We start from the raw sequence: 27,618 nt of genomic DNA, 5'->3' as shown, positions 1-27,618 counted from the left end.
GGTGGCGGGTCAAAAATAGGCCTTTTAGAAGTCAGTCGAAATTGAATTACCGTAATATTTGATAGGATGGTGGTTTCTCGCTCCTTTGGGGGTCGCTACCCCCGGGAATCCGAGCTTTAAATATTCCTCAGTGGCTCTGACGGCGGCTCAACCGTGCAATTAACAAACGGGACTGAATTTTCACCCCTGCAGAGCCTCGTAATCTCTGAATAACTGAGCAGGGGCCGACCATAACCGAGGAACGTTCCAAAGCACACCAAAGCCAGTTGTTTAGAGAATTTTACTGGAATTACAGAATTTTTGAAAGGTTACTGCGACGTTCAGGGACCTTTCTGCTAAATTTTCACCCCCGAAGACCCCGAGAATCCTCGGAGAACTGAGCAGACAGCGATTCTAACCGGGAAACGTTTCTGAATACACCGAATGTTCGGCTGTTTGGAGAATTTTACTGGGTTTCCAGAATTTTTTAAAGGATAGCGTGCGACTCCGGACCTTGCTGCTAAATTTTCATCCCTGAAGATCCTGAAAATCCTCGAATAACTGAGCAGTCTGCGATTCTAACCGAGAAACGGTCCAGTGTACGGATGTACGCTCGATGTTTTACAGAGTTTCAACAATTTCTTGGTGGGCACAGGGAGATTGGGGGATCCTCCCGACACGTTCCCGCGGGATGTAAACATGGAAATTAGAGGACTACGGGCGCGCAACAGTAATCGGCCTTTTCCCGGTACCCGATGGCTCTTCTGTGCTCGCAGCTGCTGCCACGCGATAAGGGGATTTCACAATATCGAGTTACGAGCGTGTGCAAAGTCGTTACATCGGGGTCGAGTGCCCTTCGAGGGCCCTTTATTCCGCACGAGCACTGCCAGGAGCAGCCACCTTTCGAGACCTTCTTACCTCTTCTATCTGCGTCCTCCTCCCGATTCGGTTCTTCGAAAAACCGAGTGGCGCTCTTCAGAAGGCGAACCGGTCTCGCGATAACCGCTGCCCGTTTTGTTTCCCACACCGATTCCTCTGCTCCAGGGCCGTACCAACCAACGGTACCGGCGACGACAGAGAATTCTTCTGCGATATTTATTAACCCCTCGCGCAAACATCGCTCGCGTGCTCTTTGAATTATTGAGACAACGAGATTCTTCTTCTTCGTGTGTCTTCTTTCGTTCTCGCTTTTTTACGTTTCTCCATTTTTTCAGCTGAAGCTGCTCCCACGGTTTTTACTTCAGCCCGGTGTATTGCGTCCCGTGTATATTGCGTTTTTTACAAATTGGAGGCTCGCCGCGAGCTTTCCGTGTCCTCGCTTCACGTTTCCACGATTCTCGGAAACTTTTGCCATTCTTGCGACTTTTACGCAACTGCGAGCTTTGATGCTGCTATTCGTTTTGTTTTCAGAACCTCGAGAAATATAGAAAATTTGTTTTAGGTTAATTGGTCAGCTTCCTGTGATTGTATGCATTCTTCGATTATTTTAAAATTTTATGTTAGTCATATTATCTTCTGATACTCGGTGTAGATGGTGTGTACCTTCATAGTGAGATATATCACTTCAAACAGTTTCTATTAACAATTTAATTAGTTACACAGTAAGTCGGAGGACTGCGTGGAATGTTCTTTCGAGTGTACTGCATTTTCAGACTCGACACTGCAGTGCAGTTGTAGCAGAAGAATCGTTGCGCGACGTTTCGAAACCGAAATATTTAGGGAAACGTTTGCGAGAACGATGATTAAAGGCAGACGTTCGAACGGGAAGCCCTATTTCATTAGAGAGGATGCGTCGTCGAAAAGAAATTCCTGGGATTCCCCACATTCTCAATGTTCTTCCCGTTGAGTAATTATTTCCCTTTCGTGCGGTAACCAGCGCTAAAAAACTTGTTTCCTTTGATACCACTGCCAAGAACGCGCGCGCACCTCTGGTTCTGTTTAGAGACGCTTTGTAACGCCCGACAATCCTATTCAAGGACCGCGGCAGGAAGTATAGCGAACAGTAATTCACCGTTTATTTGTGCGACTGGCCTTTAACTACCTGGCCTGTGTACAGCCAGATTTAACCACTGTACCAACCGTCCGCCATTGTTCCCCTGAAATGCGACCGTTGCTGGTCTTTATCAATCGATAAATATTCTGTTCAACAAACCGCCGATTGCTCAAAAAATTCACCTCTGACTGCACCAACGCTCCGAACCCATTAAACAATAAAAAAAAAATCGACCCACCCTCTCCAAGCACCCTAAATATTACTAGTAATATAAAAACACTAAGTTGAGCTTCAATTTCTAATTTTTTCCAAATATTAATTCACCCTCTACAAGTCACTCTAATATTATAAAAGATCCGAGCTTCGTTTCACAATCTTCTTCAAATTTTAATATAATTTTTCTATTTGTGTATTAATCGATTAAAATTATTTAAAGCATACTTTCAATTAGTACAGCGAATCACCTCATCCTCCAAAAGCCCTCTAACTAAAAATGGTTCTGAATTTGTTTCATGTAACTGTGTATTTGAAATTTGGGATCAGAACCGAAGCGGAGAGAAATTATAATTTTTCCCCGATATTACCTGAACGTTTGTAAATATCGAATCAGGCGCGATAACGCAAGCACACACACACACACAGGGACGTGCAAAAACACGAGCGCATCAGCCACAGTCTCATTCGGTCCTGCGGCGTTTCTATCACCCTATCCGCGGCTCGATTCCTCGTTCAAGCGAGAACGATTCGATAACGCACACCGACGGCTCGTTCAGATAAGGCGGTAAGTACGTATCCATGCTTTTCGCCCGGGGATAAGTGCTCGCACGAACACCGTCCCGACTGTATGAATATGCAATTTTATATTCGACGGCCCTCGTCCTTGTCTGCCCCTGCAACACTGTCGCATGCTGCTGCAACCCTTCCCTCTGCGGAGCCATCACCGTCGCGACGCCGGTGTTAACCAACACCGTTATCTTCCAGAGCTCGTATAATCTTCTCTCTCGGGCCACCGGCATCGGGGCCACCTTGATTTTTCGCATGAATTACCGCCGATATTTACCCCCTCCCCCGAACCAACCCCCTTTTCATCTCTCGCCGCAAGTCGAGTTTCAAAGTGGAAGGGCTCGGCTTGTCCTTGCGTACCTCCATGCTCATGCATTTAAATCTCCTTTCCCTTTGCCGGATTCCGGCTGACTAATCACTCGCTCGTACCACTTGCATCGACTGTTGAACCGGTCCCAACGCGAGGTCATTCTAGTTTAAATTAACTGTAGCGAGTATGAAATGTACTCGTACTTTTCGTTAGGATTTACTCTATGCACCGGGTGTCCTGTTAAACGATAACATTTCTATAAAGTAAACAGTTTTCCAAGGAACACTCCTTCGAGGAAATTAAATTATAAAATTTATTGAACGCTCATGTTGTTATTACAGGTCCACCTCAGCTGTAGATTCTGCAGAGTGTCTGCCTAATGATGGGTTGTACTACTTGTTCGAATAAATATTTTTCTAGAAATGAGTCCTCGGTTCAGATAGATTCTTCTTTTAAAATATTATAATGTGCTTAACACAGTATACGTCCAGAAATGTACGGTACACTGGAAAATTAACGTTCCTACTGCTTGTACAAATAAATCTTTCTTCTAAAAACAATGTTTCAATCGAAACAATAAATTTCTAAACAACACGTTTCTTGTGAAACGGTACAATTTGTTCAATACAGTACAAGTTCAGGAAAATCCAGCATACAGCCCGACTAATGAAGAGTTAAACTACTTGCAGAAAAGTATATACATTTTTCTGGAAACAGGAATCTAATTTAAAGAAAAATATTCTTCGTTCTCTGCGAATGTTTTGAAGAATCAAAGCCCATTAGGTACAGCAGATTTTGCACCACGTCCGACTAATGCTAGGTTTTACTACTAGCGCGTGGTTCAGAACGTGGTAAAATATGTTTAATAAACGTGCAGGATCCATTGAGGGTTTTTAAGCGTTTTTCCAAGAGAAATTCATTCCATTACGGGGGTTGTACACTCTGAAAAGATGGCAGAGGGAACTTAATGTCAGCCCTGGTCCCTTTTGGACGAAACATACGACGGTCATTAGTCGAATTTGTAAAACATGTACATCGCGGCGAACGAGCCCGGGGATCGTGACGAATGGCTCTGCCGGTACGGAGTGCATTAGCCGCTACAAAAATATGCAATTTTACCGTGGGGCAGCTGTGTGTGCACGCAGTTTCGCGATACTCGCCGTTGTATCGTTCGCGCAGTGTGTGCACCGTCGTTTGACTAGCACTCGAGTTGCACGGTGCCGTCTCTTGTTACGCAAAGCAGACACTCTGGAGGGAGACGTTTCCGGCCCGCTCTCGAGGATAATTTATCAGCCCATAGATTATTATAATGTATTCATCATGGTTTCCCCCCTTTTATTCCCGGAGTCATCGAGAAAGTGCCTGAAAAAATTCCGAAGGCAACACTCGATGGATCGATGGCGAATAACTTATACGAGAAATGAGTTCTCCGGTTCTAAATGTCGAGCACCGCTTCGGTAAATCCAGTATTAATCAGTTGAAAACATTCCAAAGCGGACGATAGAAAGCAGACATTATTTTTGGCTTCTGTGGTGCAGTTTGCAAGCAATTCATTTATCGGCGCTCGATTCGAATACGGCTCGTGATTTTATTACTGGAATACTAATTTCCGGTAGTGGCTGATAGTGGCATTGAAATATATCTGTGCTCGCTGAGAAATTTAATTTCTGGCACAAATTTCGTCTATATTTCCGGCAGATCAATTAAACGTACGATCAAATTGAATTGATGCTGGACTGCGGATCTTTCTGCAGTTGTGGCATATTTGGATTAACGAGATTCTGTAAAATTCATTTGTGAGATGTTGTATACATTTACGTTTCTCCTTTGCGTTTAACAAAATCGATTAAGGCGGCAGGAAGTACATTGCGAAGACGATCAGTCTTGGATACTTCACGAATATTGTCAGCGTTGAATACTTTACGGAGACGATCAAAGTTGAATGCTTTATGAGGACGATCAATGATGAATACTTTGCAAAGACCATAAATGTTGAATGCATCACGAACACCACCGCTTTAGAATCAAATCAATACAGCGCTAATTTGACCATGCTAGAATTAAATTACACACGTAAAATTGTTTGCATATCATTTTCGTGTGTTCCGCGATGTTGCATAAAATATCCAGTGCGATTAAATACAATGGTAGAACGAAACGTACGCGAAGACGTTCAAGCTTGTATCAAACAGACTGCGGTACCAATTAAATTGAAATTAATCGTACACCAGATCAGTGAGATATTTCCCAAGTACCATAAATTTTCAATCAAATAGAATGCAATCCGAATTGAATACACTAAAATTAAACACACAACGGAGGAGTCCCTCGAGAAGACGATCAATATTGTATCAAACTCAACGCAGCACCAATTAAACCGAAATTAATCGTACATCAGATCGGAGAGATACTTCGCTAGTGTCATAAATTTTAAATCAGATGGAACCGAGGTTCAATTGAATACAGTATGATTGCACATAAAATGAAAATGAATCGAGTATTAAATCGGAGGAGTGCCTCGCGAGACGTATCAATGTTGCATCAAACGGAATCCAGTAATAATGTTCTAATTATTCGGTCACGCCGCAGGGAGCAGCCTTGTCAAAGTAATTTAGCCAAAGCAACGCACTCGAGGGAGAGGAAAAAATTGGCGGAGTCCTTTGTGAGAATGACTGCAGCTTATTGTTAGCAAAATGGAACGGAGGTCGGGCGGGGTGGACGGAGGCTGCTCGTTGAAGCTGCTCCGACTCGTGCGCAAAAGAGATTGCGGATTATCGTGACAGATCTTGATGCTCTCGGGGATCAAAGATGCGGTGGGTAAAACTCCTTAAGGTTCCTACAGCCAATTCCAGTGTTTTGCATAAAGCCGGAGGGAAAAGTCGCTGGGAATATGGAGGCGGCCACGGTTACGGCACAAAGCCCGTTAAGTGGAAGACGGATAATGAGGTACTCGATCAAAATTATTAAATAAATAGAGGATACATCATCCTCTCCCCGTCAGCCAAGAATTACCAAGTATTGTTCGCTGGGGACCCTCAAGACCTGCAGTCGCTCCAGAAAAAGTTGCGTCCGCGAACCTAAATTGAACGTCGCTCTACCGTCGCTTGATTAAGAATGCTCCCTTTTATGAGGCTCCATTAAATATCTATTTGTGGTGCAAAAAGTTTGCAATACTTTATAGATCGTATGCAGTTTTCTGTTTGGACTTTTACTTCTTCCTTGCTAACAAATATTAAACAATAGGTATGCTTTAGTTTTTACAAACATTTCAATCCAAATAGCAAGTGGTGATTATGTTTCTCACTTGAGAAGGTTAATGAGTGTGCTATAGTTTAACGAAACTTAACTTTCGTTTCGAGAAAATCAATTTTAAAAGAAATGCTTTTGAGACACTGTTCGACACACAGTGGCCCGAACAAATCTCTCTTTCTCCAACTTTTTAATAAATCAGGCTTTAATATACGGATTATGGTTGTCGCGCGAAAATCCGCCTTAACATAGTACTTGATTTAACCCGCCCGCCTGATCGTCGACCCATACTACTTGCTAAAAGGGAAGTTTGTTTTAATTTAAGAAAGTTCGCCTAATAAGGCGAGCCAACGTTCTAGGCCAGTCTTCGCGGAAGCCGGTGAATTAAAATTCGGAAATTTATAACATATTTTGGGGGTATGTTGACGCAGTATTTCGACGTAACAACAACCTACGAGCACTGAAAGCAACAGGATACCCAGGCAGCGCGCGCGCGCGTGTTTATTACGGTTTTAATGATCAGTGAAGTAGCTCTGGAAAGTCGAAATGTTACAGCGTTGCAAATGATGATAGCCCGAATACGGCATGGTTTTCACGGTTTTAACGAGAACGTTGTTGAAAACGTCGATACGGAATCGTACAGCCGTTTGTGTAACAGAAACGAGTCGTTCGGAGTGGTTTCGTTTTTTCGGAAATATTCTGGGAATAGTTTAATACAATGAGCACATATATTTCAATGTACTTTGCAGGAACACCACAGTGACAAACAACCGTGAGTGTATCGCATAAAATTGCCCTGGGGAACATAAAATTTTTTTCGACAGGGGAATGCTGCCGTATTAATTTCATCTGGGAAACACGAGAATATTTGTTTTGTTCTTGCTCGTCGAGCCCGTCTTTTCATCGATTGAAATATTATTAACAATGGCGACGGTGCGAGAGCAAACATTGGAAATGCCTGTGTGCTATTGATTTTCAGTCTGAACATTGTACGCGATTAACGTCGTTGGAATTATCTCGAGCGATAGAGCGGAGAGTAGATCGTGACCGCCTATGGTCAGACACACGGCCGACCGGGAGAACCTTTCCCATTACTTTAAAATGCCTCTAGTTCCTTCCCGCGTTTTATTCCCAAAGTAATTAATCCTTCAGCTGGCTGCCACATAAATCCCAATCGATCCGCGAATCTGCCTCGCAAACGTTTCGCAAAAATAGAATCCCCTAATCAATTGCACTTGCGCTTGATTGGACGCGATAAGCACTGGACCCCGTACTATCATTTGAATCGATGCTGTGCTGCAAGCTAAGGAAACGTTAAACATTTACCGAGTCCTAAAAGGTTCAGAATTTACAAGGCTTTAAGAATTCTGCAATGGGGAAGGTCTTTATTAAATTTATTTCAGCAAATTACACAGTCTCCAGCGTAATGCCTTGCCAATTAATATGGGGGCTAAAAATTGATCTGATCTATAGAACTGCTAATAACAAATTTAATTATCGAAACGGTACAAGCAGGATCTCTACAAAATTCTTGGCCAGAAAGGATACTTTTAACCAAATTTAAAACCTGTGAAATTTGTTTTAATTACTCTGCACGAACCAAAAAATTGCTATGATTGAACATTTAACCAAAACTTCAGTGATTCGACGGCGGGACAATGGGAGTTCTAAAAATTCCGCGAAAGAGAGGAGCTTTCAGGATAATCGGCGGGTTGGCATAATCTCCAGGCCATGGCTATATCGATAGGATCTACACAATGCGCTAACTATCTCCTCAAAGTCGGCAGCGCGCAAGGCACTCGTGAAATCCATTGGAATCGGATCGCAATGAATTGGGGCTCGATCGAAAAGGAGCTCGATACTTTTTTGGTCGAGCAGTCCGATTTAATCGTCGCGACGCACCGGGGTCGTTGTGGGGAGAGGGAGAGAATGATAGAGAGAGCGGGAGAGGACAGCGGTCCAGCGAGGATTTGCAATTACGTTTCTCTAATTCCTCCCGATGCGGCGACACAGACCGGACGCTCGCGTTCCGCTTTTATCGCGCGACCGGGCCCGCTTATTTATCGATAGCTCGTAAAAGAGCGGCCGGCAAACGGCTCATAAACGAGCCTCCAATAAAACCGGCATGCTCTCTTTCTCTCTCTCTCTCTCTCTCTCTCTCTCTCTCTCTCTCTCTCTATCACCTCTCTTTTGCACCCCTCTGTCACATCCCCCGTCGTCCCTTTTCTCGTTCCCCCATTTTCCAACGCTGCACTCTTCGGGTGCCGAGGGGCGAATCGTTAGGCGGAATTTTCGAAGCCCAACCCTCGTAAATTTCGACCATGAATTTTTACGACGAGCCCCCCCCCCACTCTATGCTCGCGTGTGCCATTTCGAAACGGCGTCGAAGCCCGAAACAACTCACACCCACACACCTATCCTTCTCGACGAGCACTCTCGCGTTTTTTCCCCTGCCCCGTGCACGACGATTTCCTGTAATTCAATGAAAACTGCGTGGAAACGATGTGCAAACTACTGCGCCGCTGTCTCCTGCGCGGATTCGACGCGAGTTCTTCTCTACACTTCTTTGTACGCGACCCGTGTTATGGGGGCGCGAGACCCTTCGCCGGAAATGGCGTCTCCATCTTTGCCAACAACCCCTCCGTCGCGCGCGAGAACGTACTTTGTATGTTTTGCGGATGCTTGATATTACCTGGGCTTGTATCTGCTGGATTTTCGGCGCTCTGTTCTTTACGCCGCCACTTTGACGGCGGAAATATTGCGTGTGACAGTATTTTCGATAGAAAGTCGAGCTGGTCGATGTTTTTCACCGGTCTTGTTGGTTGGGAAGAATGCGCCGGAAATCTGGACATTTTTAACGTGGCGACTGTTGGGTAAAGTTTTTATTTATTAAAAATGTAAAAGACAGTTTGTTGGAACAAAACTCAAGGGCTTAATCATTTTCTTGGAAAACATTGGGAGCGGCAAAACAGAATTTCATTTCTACGAAATGAAAAATAAATAGATTTTATTTCTTGTCGGGATAAAGACAAGTTGAGTGGCACTTTTGAAAAAGGGGAAAGCGGATGGACACTTCGATGCACGTCAGACAGCCTGAATGTAAACAGCGGCGTTCGGTGGTGCAATTAAATGCATTCGCGGCATCGAATGCTAATTGAAATTTGTACATTGTTATCGGTTTGTCGCGTGGTTGGTCGTTAAACCAAGGCAACGTGCGAAAGCACGCGTTTGATGGGCCACAGGAATGGGAGACTCGCGCCCAGCGAATTCATTGGTGCATTATTTTATTACAGCGGCGGTAACGCTGGGAAAATTGCCGGCGGATTGATGGTCACCCTGTATTCCTGTCAAATGTAGAATTCGCCGATGCAGGCTCGCCTCGTCGTACGCGTTAGCCCCTGACATTCGACAATTTACACCGAGGATGGTATTCGCATCGCAAGTGATACTGTTATTGAACTGTGAGTTTCATATGCGGATTGATACGTGAAAAATTCTTTCGGACTATTTCGCCGAAAGAGCGTCGTTTATTAGGAGAAACGTAACTGGTTCAGGGGTCCGAGTAAAGAGATATTCTTATCTTGTATCGCAAGTTTGCGAAAGGAAAACCTTCGTATCTGGTTGTCCGGTTCGCTGCCAGTGATATGGGTCAATGACGGATCAGCCGCAATGGAATCTCTCCCATTCTACGTGCTCGATCAATGTAGAAAACCGAGTGCCAGTGTCCGGAGGTTGTATTCGTCTTCCGAATACCTGCGGCCCGAAAAACCTGCTAAACTATCTTCCAGGAAACTTTGCAATGCTTATCGCAACGCTTTGCTAGAAAATAGGCATAATCATCACTAATCACCGACGTCATTACACTCCCAAATCTTTATTTAATATCAAGTTGCGCTCATGATGTCGTGGGAATCGTAATTGTTTAGAATTTGAAGCGATTCGATAAATAAGTTCGATTATAAGTAGTACAAATCAACGATACGTCAGACGGGGCACGATTTCTTTGATTTTGAGTAAATCTTCTTTGAACTGAACTGTGCAGTACAAAGAGACGAAAACAAACCGAAATAGATTGTATCAAGCATGAAAAAAATACGAATCAAGTGGTATAGATCAACGATACGTCAGACTTATGTAGCCTGCTTCCATTTCACTCGATCAAACAACAGATTTTTTCCCAATCGATCTGTACGCTATAAAGAGACGAAAACGAACTACCTCAGGCACAAACGAACACGAATAAAGGCTCGAACAAACGATAATAGTTATCCACATGTCGCTGTCCATTATCTGAAATCGGCGATCGGTTCGAGCCTCGCCGAGCAATAATAAACTCGGCAGGATAATCGGCCACTCGATTCCGCGTGCGTTCCACTGCGTTCTTTCACGTTCATTCATACTCGATCGTAGTTAGCCATTTTTCGCCGTGGTCGTTCTCGTAGATCCGGCTTTAGAACTAATACCCCTTAGCAACGCGAAAAAAAGGAGCGTCGACGTATACAGCGCGCAGCCTCTCCGCTGAAAGCAATTGCTTCGCTTGATCCACCCTTAAAAAAAGGAGAGGAACGAAAGAGAGAGAAAAAGAGAGAGAGAAAGGGAGAGAGGGAGAAAAAAAATATTGTCCGGAGGGAGAAACGATCTCGAAACACGTTCGCAGCCACTACGCCGGTATTTACTTTCCGTTCGGAGTCGAACTCCGCTAATTCGAGCCGAGGACCGGGGATACTCTTTCACTTCGGAATGAATCTAATCTCGCAGCCACCCCCTCCACCGTCTCCCAACCCCTTTACGAACGATCGTTTTTTGTTACGCTCGAGCGGACCGCGTCGCGTGGACTGTCCGGATTTTCAGACGTCGTAGTCAGAGTAGAAAACTTTACGGAAATGGAAAAAGTCTTGCAGGAGGATACCGTCGCCCCCTCCCCCGTTGCCAACCCTCTTGTGCAACCCCCTGCCACGGCCACACCGCCCCGGGGAAACGGTGGGGGTTATTCTTGCTTCTCTCCGGCGGACCGGCAAAAAGTCGATACGCCACTGCGGCGGATTTTCTACGACGGGGGTGACTTTCACGGAGGGATGCAATCCACGGTGCAACGGGAGGACTACCCTAAGAGAGAATCTGAGAGAGAGACAGAGAGAGAGAGAGTGGTGCCTTTGTCAGCAACTGGCATGCGAGCCCCCTGTGATCTGCGATTTTTCTCGAACCGATCGCACCACGTGGTTCCCGAGGAATTAAGCTTGACTTAGACCCTCTTCATATTTCCCGGCGAGAGATCTTGACTTCTTAGAGAACCCGTGGTATGGGAAGCAATAATAGTGAGCTTCGCCTCAGTTTTGTTTGTAATTTTCGTTCTTCCTGCCCGGTGTTTCCCCCGGTGTTCACGGAAACTTTTAATCCTGTTTCTTTGTGGAAATTCTTGAGTTTTCGAGGGGACGAGGGCGTTGTACGAATGATAGTTAGGTTTACTAGAACGTTGTGGTGTGGTTTCCTTCCAGGGGATGTACTTTCCCCAGTGTTCCCGACGATTGTAATTTTTTCCTTTAATTTTGTAAAATAACTTTAGTAATCATGATTAGCAGTACTGGGGCACATATACGCTGATGGTAACCAGGATAATAACGTGTGTATGTTTACGCTAATGCACCATTTAATTCGTGCTTTTATGCTTATGCTTTCGGAAGCCTCTCTAACTCACAATTTACTCGATATTTCCACCTAATACGACATTTTTATGGGACCATTTGGTTCTTCGCTCGAAAAACACTGTCACGTAGAATTTCGTAGAATGTTGTGTGTCCTGTAACCGTGTTCTTCCAAAAATTGGATTTCAATTTTAGTTGCTACAGTCTCCACAGGGTTTACCCTTTGTACTGAGATTTTGTATGTGTTAAGACATTACCCCCAATAAATTCGTCTAATAAATAAATCTGTACAATCGTCAACTGACGAACCGAAAATCCTTCATTGTAACACGTCCGACATTTTCCGCCGTTAAAAGTTCCACGCTGTAAAATAGGTCATATCCGATTCGGTGCCTCCGTCCAACGCACCTGGTGCATCGCTGATTGTTTTATCCCGGCAAATACGTAGGTGACCAACTGGCGCAAATCTCTCAAGGTACACAGTCTCTATCGCGGCGGAGGGACAGGTCGTCGGAACTTTTTCCGCAAACTCGAAGGTACTAACAAAGCGTGCGCGCTTAGCGCTACGCAGGATTTATTTAATTTACTGTCGTAGGGCCGTGGGTTGCCCAAGGTGTGGAGCCGTCTGGCGCAGTCCTGTCTCTCCTTTGCAAACGGGAATGCAACCCAAACAATGCACACGTCGGTCGGCGGAACGTGAACGAGCTGTGCTCGCGTGCTCGAGCATGCGCGCCCGTTTAAACACAGGAATTAAACGGCGACTACACGCAGAGCTCCTCGTAGCGAAAACGGGGGCGGGTGAAACGAAAAAAAAAAAACAACTAAAACACCGAGTAAACTTTGATACTCGGACCGGTTAACACCTGTGAAATTTTCGAGATAATCGCGGGGGCGAAGTTCTCCACAGTCGTTTGAATTAATGAAAAGTGCGAGAGAGTGTGTCTGTGTGTGTGTGTGTTGTCGTGCCGACGGTAATTAATACATATTTCGGTACTCTTACGCATTTAATTAAACAATCCCCGAGACCGTCGTGCCGCGCTTCACACTCCGGTGAAAAACAGAACAGGAATAGAAACTCCAACCCCGCTTTCCACGGGGTAAATACGTGACCGGTGAACAGCGAGCATGGGGGTGGCGCCGGAAAAAAACCGAAAGCCCGATAGACAGAGCGATTGCGGCGCAACGCCGTCGTTATCTCGCGTTTTTTCCGTCGTCGAGAGCTCTCTCGCCATCCGCTCCCCGCTCGCTCTCACTCCCCTTGCTCTACGTCCCTGACACCCTCGACGAGCAGGACTAAACGAGGGATGATGCGAGAGCAACGAAACCGCGTGAAAACTAGCAGAAACTTGAACCGGGAACTCGATTTTCCTGGTTCCAAAAATCGATCTGGTTTTCGGTCGATCGCTAGTTGAACAGATGAAGATTTCTGTATAGTGCCATACAGACACTCGACATAGAAATAGACGTTTCAATTGTGATGAATTTCAACTTTATACCACTGCCAGTATGCTTGAAGATTTGTTCTGCATGATCCTAGTTATCTAGATAGAGGGATCTCTATTTTATGTGTGTGCCAAAATTTAAGGCAGATTTATGATGGCAGATAACATGCAAGCGCAAAATTTTAAAACCCTTAACCCCGTACAAAGTTAAAGAGGTAACAAATTAACCTAACTGTTTTCTATCCCTTAAATTAATTGTTTGAAATTCACGACTCTGACTGGGAATCAAGAAAGACATAGACGAATGTAGGGGCGGTAAAAACTGAAGAATATATTCGTAAAAAATGAAACAAGGGATGGCGCTGTTCACCGGAAAATAGAGAGAGCTCTCTGCCCGAATTAGCAGCGATTCGCGAACAGTTTCACATCGAACCGAGTGTTTCAGGGGGTGAGTTAGTAATCCTCGGAATGTACGGAGCGCCATGGAGGGGCAAAGGGGGGAAAAGGTGGTAGGGAAGAAGCGGTGGGGCATTAAAGACCTAAGAAGAAGAAGAAGACAAAAGGGGTTGCAAGGGGGTAAGAAAGTAAGGGGAGGGTGCCGTTAACTGAAAGAGAGATATGGGTTGCCAAGATAAGGAGGGAAAATTAGAGAAGAGCACGTTTACCAAGGAAAGCTCGAAAGAGGGAGATGCTCGAGGGCTCGAACGCTAAAAAACCGGTGGTGGGGAAGCGCGGAGGGGTTGGAGGGTGGGAAAATTAGGAAGATTGTGAACGGGGGAACGTAAGAAAGGGAGAAAGAAAAGAAAAGGGAGGAAGGTAACCTGTGCGCGAGGACCGAGTCGTCCAGTAATGAAAAAGAAAGAGGGAGAGAAGGGATGGAGAAAGGGGGGTTCGGGGTTGAGAGTTGAGGGAAAATCGACACGTCCCGCAAACATCGACACCGAGGAGAGCAGAAACGGCGCGGTCTGGGCCGCGTGTAATTGCAGCGAGAAAGTGACCTACCGAAACGGGGACACGGTACGTGACACACGAAAAATTGGATAATACGAATTGGCGGTAACGACCGTGGCGGAGGGGGTTGACGGGGATCGGGGGTTGGGCGAGGGTGGGCGGTCCGAATAAAATTGCGAGCAACGATGTGTACGTGTCCGGCCCGGCCGAGGGGGATGAGCAACGACGAAATGGCACGCCGATTGCGTTGTAACGGCCCGGGAAAAATGCTGTTGTTAATGTATATCATTGCTGACGCGCCTGGCCGGCATTATTTTTCGAAATATTTCGCCCGTCGCATCTGCGACCCCCGATCGTACATTCTACGAGTGACAGATCGCGTCACGGGCAAGTGCACTCCGGGAAATTGATAATTCGGCCGGGTTTGCTGCCGGCAACGGATTCGAACGCCGCCCCCGATGTTGTTAACGGTCGTTCGGACTTCCTTTGAATATTTAGATCGCGATAGATTGACGAGGCTACCAGCTGTTATGCGGCCATAAATTATTTATCAGCTGGCTAATCTAAACAGAGACGACCGACTCATTTGAAGCGTCCCGCGGACAACTCGCCTGAGAACTGGTCCCTTCTTCATAACACGTTTCATATAAAAAACAAACAAAAAATATAAAAATGAATGTTAAAGCTTTGAAATGTTGTCCAAGATATTATGGTGTTGTAATGGCCAATGCGGATCTACAGTTTGTGCTAATGAAAGGGGACAGCCCGATGTAAACTAGGGAAAGTAAGGCAAGTCAATATATGACCAGAAACAGAGCCAGTATTAGTTTGTACTACTGAAAGTGGAAAACCGAGTGTAGAGCAAGTAGAACGACCCCGTGCCTGATCAGACGAGGAAAGAGGAGTATCACTGATGAACCGAGTATTATAAAAGTTTAGAAAAGTCCCGGTAATGTAAGCGTACAGTGGTACAGAGAGTAGTATCGGTCGAAGGTTGATCAGACCTGGAGGAGTGGCGTCAATTATGGAAAGTTTCCTGGGCGTCTGATCGAGGCGAGGCCAGTCCCTATCGACGGGTCGAGGACGCTAACTTTTCCATTAGTAAATACCCGGTTGCATTTTATATTATCCCCCCCCCCTCGCGCGAAGGAATAGATCTTACCGGGCCGGTTCTCAGAGCGGGGAACACTTTTAAAAATTGCGTTCAATAATTCAGGCTGTTCCGGTGAACAAAAAAGGCGATGGCTCGGCTAAGATGATGCCGGAGGTACTCAGTATAATTTGTAGATCTGAAAATTTTCTTTCTTTCACGGTTAATGGATTGAAATTAACCGGTCGCTAATGGCGGCGGAAATTTTCCCCTTTCTTTTCACGGGGAGAAAATTTCTTTGGCATTCCTCTTCGCTATAGTAGAAATTTCTACGGAAATTCCTTTCGATTGATCGATGAAGGTAAACCTAAGCGATAAGGGAATGAAATCTTCGAGAACAGGCACCATAGAATACCGACACTTTAAAACAATGATCGAAGCTCGGGTTGATGGTAATTCGAAATTTCGATTAGGCACCGTTTCGTGACACGCTAGGATCATTTTCGTTCCCAGTGATGAATAGCGCTTTTACGATCTCTCGCCTCGCGAGCCTGTTTCACTTGACGCCGTGTAAAACTGTGGCACGGCGTTCCGTCGACTATCTCACCGCCGAAACTTCGACGGGAAACACGGAAACACGCTTCTCGCAATCGTCGTCGGACTTGGCGATAATTATAACCGGTTTTAATTGTTGGACATACTTTCGAGTGCTCGTCCCGCTGATGCTCCTTCGTTAACGGGGGCGAATTCAAGTGGTTTCCGAAGTGAACGATCCCCGAGCGATTGCAGCAAGATAAAGAGGAATTATTTGCGTTGTATTAATGAGAATAATTGGGCGGTGAGGAGTAGGTGGAACGTGTGGACGCACGGCCAACTTCCCGAACAATATGGACGTGGGCGCTTGTTCCCCTGTTAAAGGCGTACCTTCCCAGTGTACACAACGCTAACTCTGCTGTGGCCGACCTGTAACGAGTTATTCCACTGCTAAGAAATTCTAGTCCCGTCCCGCCAACATCATCAGGCTGCAACGCGATTCGATGCTACACCGGATGATGAAATAAGATTTTTCGACTTGTATTAAACGGGAAATGAAAATCCGACTCATTCGTGAATGATCACAAAAATTCATCAAGAGAATCTCAGAATAAACAGCTTATTCATTTTATGCTTTATACTTGAAATCAACAGATTGCGTTTCATTTATACGTGCACATTTTAATCTTCGTACGTTTCTCAGGGTGAGAATTCACTCATTTTCCTTTCCAGCGTACTGCAAGAGTTATTTCTGTAAGTATAATTTAGGTTTCTGTAAAATACTGAATAATAAATGAAAGGAAATTTGTTCATTTAATATGTAAAGCGAAAAGCGTTGATTATCTTAGAAATAGAAATCTTCGAAAAGAAATAATAATAAGCTTAGAATAGAATCTTTGTCTTGTGGAGTTTGTGTCTACGAGGTTTCGGTATCCTTAATTAACAGGTTCGGCAAAATTACCAGCCGCGAATGCGACATAAATAAATAACGATATGTAACTAGATCGTGCATGGTCACGCGAATGTGATATCGTATCTCGGCACGGGATTTGTTGCATACTCGGGGGCGTGTACCGTAAATTCGAGGGCGCGAGGAGGGGGGAGAGTCGAATGTAATGAACGGTACTATTTAAATTAAATATAACACACGCAACAATAAAGGCTCCGCCAGGAATAAAGTTGTCTTAATTGCTTCGGCAATAAAGGCGCCGTAAAGGAAACGAATGGCCGCCAGTTTGCACGTAACGAGATTTACGGTGCAAGCCGGATCACAATTGGGCGACAATTAACGCGCGGAACATTAGCGAACTATTACATCCTTGTCCTAGTTTATACGCGGGCCGTCGTTCTTATTTTATGCGCGACTTAAATCAATTGTCAATCCTGTTAGAACGGTGATAAGATTAGTGATAATGCACCTTAATGAAAACTAAATTTACTGGCCTCGTGACATTCGCAAGAATCAGTCCACGAGCTACAGTTGCCGGTGCTGCCCGCCCAAGCGTCGACCAGTACTACTTGAAATATTACTTTACATTTATATTAGTAAAGCCTTTCAGTCATTACTGATAAGTCTTATTAAAAATTTTTTGCTCGAGTAAAGATACACTTGCATGACCATACACTGTCTTATTCTACTTGTTTCACTCTATACTGAATTTCCCCTTTGAAGAATGCAAGTCTTTAATTCACCATGCTACAATCAGTAGTACAAATTATGCGCTGGCCACATTTTGCACCACTTGTCTGACTATATCCCCTATAATTCCACTAGTCTGACCTCTTACTAGCTTTTCCCCTGTCAGTAGTATATACTACGATCTCTAATTCCATGTCTGTTCATATGTAGACTAGAGCTACTAGCTATACTACCATTTTATACCGAGTGCTTCATAATAAACATTTTTACACCAAATATTTTTGCTCGTCTGTTTACATACCTTCTCATTCTACTTCCCCACACATTCGCATTACCAGCATTACAATAATTGTTGTCGCTCGAAATCATTCTGTCGCACTTGCCGCGCCATATACACTTTCGTTCTACTGTCTGATTTAACACCGAGTTTTCCGCTTTCAGCAGCACAAAATTTAAACTTCCACCATACTTTACGCTATCACTCTTCACAAGCACACATCACGTCAAGAGCACTCTGCTTCGTTTATTTGACCTCACACTGGCCCATTCTACTTGTGCGTTTCTCGAGTGTTTCAGCACTGTCAGCGATACAAAATGGTTCACTGAATTAAATCGTGCGTCTACGAGAAACATATTTCCGCTTTCTCGTCGGGACACATACTTTCTCCCTCTACTTGGCCGACTATTCCCATGGATTTCCACTGTTGGTAATGAAAACTTAAGCATTCGCCGAGCACGTTTCGTCGGGTTCGCCCGAACGTATCCGATCCGAATTGTCGGTCTCGTTATTGGCTTCTCTGCGTTGCAGTGGCTGCAACTGCGATCGGATAGAGTGCATTAGCGCCGTTAGAACTCGATCGAATATCGCGGGGAGAGAACACTACACCCCGGAGCCTGCATAGAAATTCCCATGGTGCACGCGGGTTCCCGGGACCCGGGTTCGCCGGAAGAAACAACGAAGACGTTAGGCGTCTTTCAGCGAGAGAAACGGAAACTAATTGCTAGAAATTCTGCCGCGGTGTTGCTAGTTCGCCGCGCGAGCACACGGGAAGTTCATTACGCGTTTCCAACGCTTCGTTTTCTCGCCGTCCCGCTTCCGGGAACCCCTTTCCGCCAGATTTAATTCGCCGACGCCGACGACGCCGACGCCGCCCTCAAAGGAGTTGAGTTTCGCGCATTGTTCCGCCGGGACAACGTTCCCCGCTGGTCTACCAGGCTGCTAGCGTTACCACGGCAGCGTAATCTTTGACAGACTTAAACGGAATACGGGCGGGACCAACGGGGAATCCGATTTTTGCAGGATTTCGCTGCACCGTGTACCCGGATCATCGGATTGCAGAACCAACTGCGTTGTTAATTTAATACATCATGCTGCATTCCCTTCCCGTCAGTTTTCCACCCTCTGATTGAGTCAGCACAACACAAGCTACAGGATTTTTCGTAGAATTCTTTGCTCACGATTTTATTTCGAAGCTGTCATACCTTTTTTGAAAATGTTGTTTTAATAAGAGTGTCAATTTATAACTCTCCAAACGAAATCAATTTCGTGTAATTGTGGTCAGAACATTTATGGTTTCACATTCTGTAACTTTTATCAAGTTTTTTTTTTAAATGTATGCAGGTTTGATTATATTACATTGTCACTCTGGACGACCACTGGGTTTGTTAGGATTTTTTCCAAATTAATTATAACGACGTCCTTTTAGCTTCATTTGACGTTATTTTAATATGACCACTTATTTTGCTTAAAAAAATATTAATGCAGTTTGTATATTGTGTTGGTCCTTTTGGAAATAGTTCCCCAAATTTTCGCTGTAGCCTGAAAGACCGAGAGCATTTACCCCTTTGCACTCGAAGCTATTTTAACCCCAAAACGAAACATTTCTTCCGACCTTGAATATTTCCCTTCTATATATATATTTTTTCATGTTATACATACGAAAATGGTGGAATTTACTCTTACAATACAAATTTAATAATTTAAAAAATATTTTGAATAATGATACAGCAATTTTTAGTGGAGCCTTACAGTCACCATTCGAGCGCTAAGGGTTAACAGCTGCATTATAAATACGAATATGCACCGTGCACAAGGGTCGAGGCCAGCCAAGTTTATAGTCTGACCTGCCCGGAATTAATGTTGCACCAAAGCAGAACTAAATTGTACAAGATATACATAAAAGGGGACAAAGGGGGAAGAAAGAGAAACGTAACGAGGCGAACAAAAGAGAAAACAGCCCCTCGTGAACTAAGCGGTTGTGTTACAATATGTTTACATGCAGCAAACAGATATAAGTCCGAGATGAGGAACTAGGACAAAGTAACCCCCGGTCGAGGAGCGTTTTATTTTTGAAATGAAAAGTTTCTTGACGCTTTTAACCTCCCACGATTCAATTTTTCTCCGGTCCAAAGGAAGAGTCTATGGCGCGAGAGAAAGCGGTTGAAAAGAGTGCGGTGTGATCTCTCTTCTAAAAACTGCATAGCACGATGAATAAATTCTTCGGTTCTCCGGGAGGTATTAGCACAAGGAAATGTATTAAATTTTCATACATTACTGAAGATAATATCGAATACGTGACTTTGAAGTTACCAGGCGCCACAAAGGGTTCATACGTTGGATGCCTGAGGGTGACATGTTTTGTAATTAACTAGATTATACCGCGGAGTGAAAACCTCATTATTGAGCAACTAATCATGGTAATTAATAGCGCCGACCAGCGTGGACGAAATAAACCGTTCGACTTGATGTACCTACGGCAAGAACGAGTGAAAAACAAAACTGTAAAGACATTAAAAAACTTTAAGAATACAAATAAGGGATACATTTTAATCCAACTTCCGTCCAATTGACATACAAAATTTTTATTTTGCATATAAATTCGCTATCTAAAAATCATAGTTTCCCGGGTTTTCCTCTCATGAAGGAAACACAACCTTGGATAAGGGACCCAATTACTGTGTCTTACTTTTAAAGCATAATGAATATTAAATAAGAGATATATGATTTTAATTAAAAGAAACGTAATATCTCTTTTTTAATGTTCATTACTATACTGCGGATTTTATGCATTTGCGACTAAAACGAGTAGATGCAATTTAAAGCAGTGGACAGATTTAAAATATGTAAGAGCATCAAAATGCTGGTTGCAGCTTATGAATGTTATTAAAGCATGACCGAAATTTGTATTTAGCTCTTATATGATGCAGTTGATGTAAACAATTTTTATTTTGCACGAAGGTGCGCAGTCTATTCATTATGCTTTAAAAATAAGTATAATTAACCCTTTGCACTCGAAGCTATTTTAACTCCAAAACAAAACATTTCTTCCTACCTGGAATATTTCCTTCCTATATATTTTCTTTTCATGTTATACATACAAGAATGGTGCAATTTACTTGTGCAATACTGAAATGTTTAGCAACTTGTTAAATACAAACAACTTTAATGATGTAAAAACTATTTTGAATAATGATACAGCAATTTTTAGTGGTGCCTTACAGTCGCTATTCGAGTGCCAAGGGTTAGTATAGGAACAGTAAATGGTACCCTCACAGTAATTGGGTGCCCTACCCTACCGCACAATATATTTTGTATTCGCTTTAATCCTATAGAGTTGATCCTAGCAAACAGAAAATGAACAGCATCAAATCCATGGTCTTTCTACGAGCCTAAGCCATTGAAGCAAGCATCCCAAATTTTCCAGGATAATGCAAAGTCTTCAGAATTCGATGCAACGTGGGACATGGTGCGAAACTGGCACGAACAACCATTTTTTTTTCAATCACCCAGGATCCTCGTCTCTCATTTCGAGATAGGATCGGCGACACGGTGAACGGCCTGTGTGCGGGCACGGAAACACGGCCGTCCTGACAGGTGGTGGATCAGAGGCGGCGAAGAGAAGAGGAACGAAGATGGCTGTGCGGGGCGAAGAGATTGCTAGAGCAACGGCTAAAAGGGGAGCCGAAGGGAAATGGAATCCTGATCTCCCGTCACGTGTTTCATGAATTCTGAATTAACGCCGTGCTAAATGGATAGCGGCGCCCGAGCAAAAACCGGTCTCCGCTCGGTTATTCTTTTTTGTCCCTTTGTGTGCTCTCGCTGGATAGCTCGTCCGAAATAGAGGGAGAGAGAGAGAGAGAGAGAGAGAGAGAGAGAGAGAGAGAGAGAGAGAGAACGTCGAGGCACTTCCGCGCGAACGATTGACCAGAACTTCGGGAACCGATCAAATATTTAACGGAGATCGAAGCGCGTGCGGAGGCGGCCGACCCGGGCTGAAACAGGCTGATCATTTATTTGTAAAGGGAATAGGGTGCGTACCCGGTCCCAGGGCTGAGCAAATCTCTCTCTCTCTCTCTCTCTCTCTCTCTCTTTCTCTTTCTTCCTCTGTCCCTCTCATCCACTGTTGCTATCGAATCTGATTCAACGGACTCGATCCCTAGCACAGCTTGTCATTTCAATCATTTTTGATCGATCCCAGGATAAAGACTAACCTGGCCCGGATGAATCAACGACGGCGAATGAAAATTTATTTCGAACCAGTTATTGTTGAACGTGAGCTATTACATCCCCTTTGTTTACAGATATTTTTAGATTTTCAAAAATATGCTTAGTTACCTCAAGGATGTGGCAAAATAACCTTAAAATTTAGAAAAGATTGGTTTAACCTAAATTCAATGACTCGTCTACTATGGACGATTTTGTCGAGTTCTTTCTGCATTATTAACCCTTAGCACTCGAGTGGTGAATCTGAAGTACCACTAGAAATTGTTGCGGCATTATTTCAAAGAAATTTGTATTTAATACATTCAATTATTATATGTGGAAATCGGATCAGTTTCGTATGAATAAAATGAAAATATTCTAAGACGGAAGAAAAAGTTAGTTTTAGAATGAAAATAGCGCCGAGGGCAAAGTATAGCGCTGAGTGCACTGATGCTATTTGCATTTGACACATTGTCGAACGGTTTTAAAAATAAAATAAAAATAAAAGCCACCCTTTTCGCACAGTCCATTGTTCGTTATCGCTCGCCACGTAGGTACAAATAGATAAATAAACTCAATAGAGCATCGTCCATTGAAATACCACCCCTTCAAAAATATGAACATTTTCGATGGAATTCCCACATGAGCAATAACTCTCTGTGTTATCACTATCCCCGCGGATTTTTATGCATTAACATGCTCCACAAACCAGTCAGAAAGAATGAAATAGAAATTCGAACAGAGCTCCATTTGTTCTGCTGCATTTCCATTCGATCGAAACCATCAACACCTGAAAGAAAATTCCACTTCAATTCGAGAACAACTTACAAAATGAACCGCTAAAAACCCACACAAAAATTATATAGTACATTCACCACCATTTGTAATCCATCCAAAAACGCAGCACGAAATTGAATAATAAATTCAGCATTAATTTCCGAATTTTCGGAATCGGGGACATAAGGGAAACAGAATTAAAAATTGAAGCCGTCATTCGGTGCAATAGATGAAATGTTTTAAAATTTTCGCCGGATATTTGAGGGTTTGGAACAAGCCCAGGGTTCAACGACCCCTTCGATCGCAGAGTGTCCCGGCGTATAAAGTCGTGGTCGCAGAAAATTGCGTCCGGAATTCGTCTTAGTTTCCATGGAGCGTGGGGGTGGAGTGGGGCTGGGGGGTAGCCAGGACCATTTGTCACCTGGCTCGCGGGGTCTACTTATTTGTACACGTCCGCGTGTTCGTACCCCGCGACGATAGAACGCAACTGCGCTCCGAATTTACCAGTCTGCGAATGATCGATTCGCAGAGGGGGTCAGCTTGCTGCGACGAGACATTAGTCCTCTCCGCTGCGTTCCCCGAAACACCCCCGGTCCCCCCTCTCTCCATCCCTGCGTCCACCCCTTTTCCATCCCCCTTTCCACCACGATATCAGAGAAGGGGCGGGGGAGGAGGTGGGATGTTGAAACTGCTTTGTTGCACGGGGGCCAGCACGCTGCCAAACGTCTCCTGCCTCCTCGTCGGAATCGACTGGCGCCCCGAGGCTCGATATTACTCCGTCGGAAAAGTAATTTACGACGCCGTTCGGATTTCATCTGGACGGCCTTCTCGGAATCGAACGATTCATGAAACGAGATAAAAGCCACCCCCGCGCACACCTGCCTCACCTGCGAAGATGGGGCTGCTAACAAGCTCCAACCTCGAAATCTCCATTTGTAAACAATCGACTGAACGTTGTTCTCCCGGTACACTGACGTACAAGATTAATGCAACATTACATTATCGCCGAATAATTCGTATCACGATAGTCAACCCCTTCGGGAACACATGTGTGTAGTACGTTTAATGGTCTTTAAATTATACCTGTTCTAATTGTACGAAAGCTCTGGTAATATTTTAATCAAACCTGAAATTAAGTTAATTAAACCGTTGTACCTCCGTCACAGAAAGTCGTACAACGATATTTCTGGTCCCGTTTTGAGCCATAAACCCTCTACTTTCACAGTCCTTAAGTGGTCTTCTTTAAACGTTATTTCTGCATCATGCGGTAGAGCGAAAAGACAAAAGTGCTTCTTACGAACATTTAGGAAATTCAAATAACTCCGTGAGCTTTAAAAAACTTGTTTAACGGGTTACAATCAACGGAGCCTTTTGAAGTCTGAAGTCTCCTTTTTGCAATGACACCGTAGCACTTGATGTGCGATATTTTCACCATTTTATTGTACTCTGAAAAAGAAGTGGACCTCGTTATTGGACGTTGTCGATTCCCGTTTTGGTACGTTGGTAGTTTGAATGTTGTCAACCCCGGACCCCAAGGGCAACTTGGCGGGGTCCGTGTAATTGGGTTTGAAGGGAAAGATGAAGCAAGTTCGCGCTCGCGGACGAGAGACAAAGCGGCAAGTTTAAAGCTTCTGCTGAAAGCAGTTTACACGCGGGGCTTGCTGTTAAACGGGCCGGGTCGCGGCAAGATTTCTGGCTGTCTCGCCACCTACAGCCCCCGGAGTTTACGCTGAGGCGACAAAAGAACCTCTTCCACCGAGTTCCCAGATAGAAGTCATCGCAATTAAAGCGATTAAACTTGCGCCGGAGCTTGCCGGGCCGAGACCGTCTCGCTTCCTAGACCTGCTGACACCGTCGAACCCTTTCAAACCTCTTCAAACTGGAGGCTTTGTCCGAAAGGAAGATCTGGAGAGGAGAAATGGAAGGATAGAGGGTATCTAGGGAATAGAGGGGCGGAAGGAACCCATTAAAGGGAGGCGGGAATCTAGGGAAGGGTGGAGAAAATCAAGGGTAGCGAGGGACCAGATTTAGGTACGGGAAAGGGTGGAGGAAATCTAGGGAGTCGAGAGTATAGAGGGGCGGATGGGACCTATAGAAGGGAAATGGGAATCTTGGGAAGGGTGGGGGAAATCTATAGAAGCGAGGGAGTGGATCTAGGAAACGGTGGATGGGGTCTAGGGAATAGAGGGAGAGGAAGGGACCTATGGGAGAGAGTAGATAGGTGGGGAGAATCCAGGGAAGGGAAAGGGAGAATAGAGAGCAAAGGGAAGGAACTTTAATATTATATTTCCGAGGTAGGTATCATTTCCATGAAATACATCGTCCCTCAGACCTGAAACTTGATGAATCGGCGAATCCAGTTCTTCTGGTACACTCGCCAGACGGTTTAAACCGGCGTGCACGGGAAATCCGCGACGGAAAGTGTAACCATAGCTGGTCCAGATAACCCATGAGCGCGTCAGTCAATGGTGCGCGCGATATCCCCCGGAAATTCCGGATAAATCTGTCGGTGAGCGAGTCATCGTGGGGTCCGCGAGCGCGATATCTGCGCTAGCACGCGCGCCACCGAAATTCGGCATATCTATTCCACACTCGAACGCGAAGTGCCTATCGAGGCGATTTTTTCTCGCTATCCAAACCACCTCACACAGACACCAACACCATCGGCAAACCCCATCGCGTGCCACTCCCACTCCCCTCGCCCCCCGCAATGCTTTTGGTCGACGTTCGACCGGGCAAGCTGTCATAATTGCGTTCGGCGATTGACACGAATCGAACGCGCTCGTATCGCGACGCTGCGGAGCCGCTCGGTCGTCATTAATGGGATTCCGCCGAGCTCGCGCGTGTGATTCGAGAACGGTGAACGCTTATGGTTACGGTAATGGGCCGTTACAATGGCTGGCCGAAACATCGATGACTCCATTTTTGACGATTCTGCCCGAAACTGCTCGCGCAATCCTTGACCCGCTGGATCACGAACAATTTCACCCCTCTGATTTTTATCGGATGACCACAAATAAAAAATTTCGTTTCGCTCAAACGAATCCGTTCAAGTGATGTGTGCCCGACAGTTCACCGTGTCAGAACTAGAATATAAGTGGACACGCGCGACCGCTTGAAAATAAAGCGGGGTTAGAGTGTGGAGTGCTGTACGTGGAACACTGTTTTACATTATATTTACATTATTATTTTCTTTTTATCGAGAAATTTATTTTTCTGATAGAACAACGTTCGGAAGGGCTGAAATCGTCCCTAGTAAGAATTGTGCTGCCAATACGATGAGAAGAGTTTGTCAAGCTTCGCTGCTTGTACTTGTAGTCTGAAGAACAGCTTCTGTTTTTGTTCAGAATTGTAGTTTTTCGGTGGAAAATTTTTTGAGAGGGTGAAGTTGCCGCTGGACAATCTCTCTGTCATCAAAAAATTGTTTCCTTGCGGAAATACATTTCGAATTCATCCCGAGTCGATCGCTGTGCCACCGGTCTACCAAAAATAAATATTCTATCAGAGTTTCCAGCGTCGAGTGGCAAGATTTCCAAAGCAGTTTGCAGATTTTTGTTCGATGAGGCGGAGAATAGTAATCGACAGGCAAAGCCCGGGTTCTGCAACGTTTCGGGGGTGTCGCGACACGGGCAATCGATTCGGTCCTTGTTCGGCGTGCACCGCTCGCAATTCCAGGCTTATTTGTTTCGCGTCCCGAGTTTCGTATAAAATATCACGCTCGAGGAAATTACGATGAGCCCTCCGCCGGCAATAATTCAGGCTGTCTGCGTTGATTTGACTGAGGAGGAACACGGTGCAACGAGAAACAAAAAACCAAAAAAAGAAAAGAAGAAAAAATAGAAGAACGGGTACAGGGGACGAGATAAATGAAACAGAATGAAAGTTCGAACGGAGACGAGCGTTAAGAGGAACGAAAATTGTGTACAGTATAAAAACGATAACGTGTTGCGAAAAAAATTTGAATTTCAGAGTCGCCCGGTCAAGTGACACGGTGCAACTGACAGTTCGCAATTACCGACGTCAAATGTTTACGCAGCGGATAGTTTAATAACGCACGACGACGCAGCAATATACACAGCCAATGGAAACACTCGTCGGTCCTTTGTCTGCCGGGCGGCTTTGTGCAAACTTAATTCCAGTTGACGCGACCTGGACGCGTAAACAATTTCTAGCTGATCTATGTCTCGGGAAAAGGTGAACGTCACCGGTTCTCGGTGACCTGGTATTTTTTAAAATGAACTTTGCGCTATCGGCGACACGCGCACGTGAAAAATTATCCAGGTACGAGAGAAGAGAGGCTCCCTTTTGTTCCACGAGCACCGATTATCGCGTATCGCTCGCTCCGCACGCCACAGGCTTCGCGTAATACTTGTTAACAAGCTCGAACTTCCGGCCTACGGCACCGGGAATTATCTAAATTCCTCGCAGACGACTAACGCCGACCCAACGCCCTCGGAAAATTCGAAAACGTCCGTGACGAGCCAGTACAGGGCTCCTTTACCACCAAAATAAATTGAAAAATGTTCCTTTAAAATTGTAAATGTACAGAAATTATTTAGCTGTATTTTGAAAAATTGAAAGACAGTGCTCTGAACAAATGAGTAATTTTGTCTTTTTATATCTACGAAAGTAAACGTGTTTATCATTACATTAATATTTTTTTTTATATAAGTGACGTGTTTTATCATTGTGTTTACCTTGATCGTTAACAATGATATTTTCTGCATAAAATCAACGAGTAATTGC

At 44.6% G+C, this 27,618-nt stretch overlaps 1 protein-coding gene across 2 annotated transcripts in view; it reads left to right on the top strand.

Moving 5' to 3' along the window:
* LOC143354385 (disintegrin and metalloproteinase domain-containing protein 10) overlaps window positions 1-27,618 on the top strand; it is a 233,678-nt gene that overhangs the window by 33,757 nt on the left and 172,303 nt on the right. The window lies entirely within an intron of this gene.

This window comes from Halictus rubicundus, chromosome 5 (genome assembly GCF_050948215.1).
Source record: "Halictus rubicundus isolate RS-2024b chromosome 5, iyHalRubi1_principal, whole genome shotgun sequence".
Taxonomy (NCBI): Eukaryota; Metazoa; Arthropoda; class Insecta; order Hymenoptera; family Halictidae; genus Halictus; species Halictus rubicundus.
This window is presented reverse-complemented; position numbering and strand designations above follow the sequence as displayed.